The sequence below is a fragment of the Piliocolobus tephrosceles genome, unplaced genomic scaffold (assembly GCF_002776525.5).
Source record: "Piliocolobus tephrosceles isolate RC106 unplaced genomic scaffold, ASM277652v3 unscaffolded_36027, whole genome shotgun sequence".
Lineage (NCBI taxonomy): Eukaryota > Metazoa > Chordata > Mammalia > Primates > Cercopithecidae > Piliocolobus > Piliocolobus tephrosceles.
Window position 1 is genome coordinate 3708 of NW_022319896.1, and position 879 is coordinate 4586.

Consider the following 879-nt stretch of genomic DNA (forward strand, 5'->3'; position numbering starts at 1 on the left):
TTGGATTTCAATTTACTAATGAGGATGGTGGTGGAGATGGAATTACCTTGGCGTTTTGAAGGCATTTGCTCCTGGATTCCTTGCCAAGACACCTGCGAGTAGGTGTGGCACGGGGAAACCTTTTCAGTATTGCTCTTCTCTTCTTTCCCACCCTCAAGGTGCCTGGGTCATTTTCCATGATTGACATCTGGTAACCACAGAGGTACCCTGAGTGAAGGTGGACCCGGCCTGCAGCAGCTCTGCTCTTTTTTTTCCTACTTTCCTAAACTTTATTAGAGAAAAAAAGCACGAGAACATAGTCACTTTTCTGGGATTCCTCCCCCAAAAATGTGACGTTTGATTTCCAAACATGCCAGAAGTGTACATGGTTCCCAGTTGTGCTAAATAGGAGAGAAGCTGAAGTCCTAAAGTGTTCATCTTCCAACTTCTCCCAATCTGTGGTCTGTCCTTGGATCAGCAATAATTGTCTGAACAGCTACTATGGCTTCATTAATTTTTGTCTGTAGCTCTCTGAGCTCTTCTATATGCAACAATTGCAGAATTTGAGCAGCTGCATTAAGAACTGCATCTCCTGCATCAAAACCAATAATATTTTGTTTAAAGCAACAGGCAAACCCTCTTTTGTTTGATTTGCCTTAGCAACTGCACCCTGTGTCAGGTGCTCCTGAGCCAAAATTCGAATTGCCTTAAGCATTACCAGGTAATCGTCATGACATTGAATCTGAAGCAGGTTACCCTTCACACCAGCCTTAACATCAGGATTATTTACGTCCAAATTGATCAACAGTTCTGCATTTTTAGTTGCATTGTCAGCAGTTTTTGCATAATCAGGTAGTAAGTCCTTGTACTTTTCAGCATTATCTCCATATTCAAGCCTAA

General features: G+C 42.2%; 1 pseudogene; it reads right to left on the reverse strand.

Moving 5' to 3' along the window:
• Positions 1-413: 413 nt before the first annotated feature.
• LOC113222896 lies at positions 414-874 on the reverse strand (annotated as a pseudogene).
• Positions 875-879: the final 5 nt, after the last annotated feature.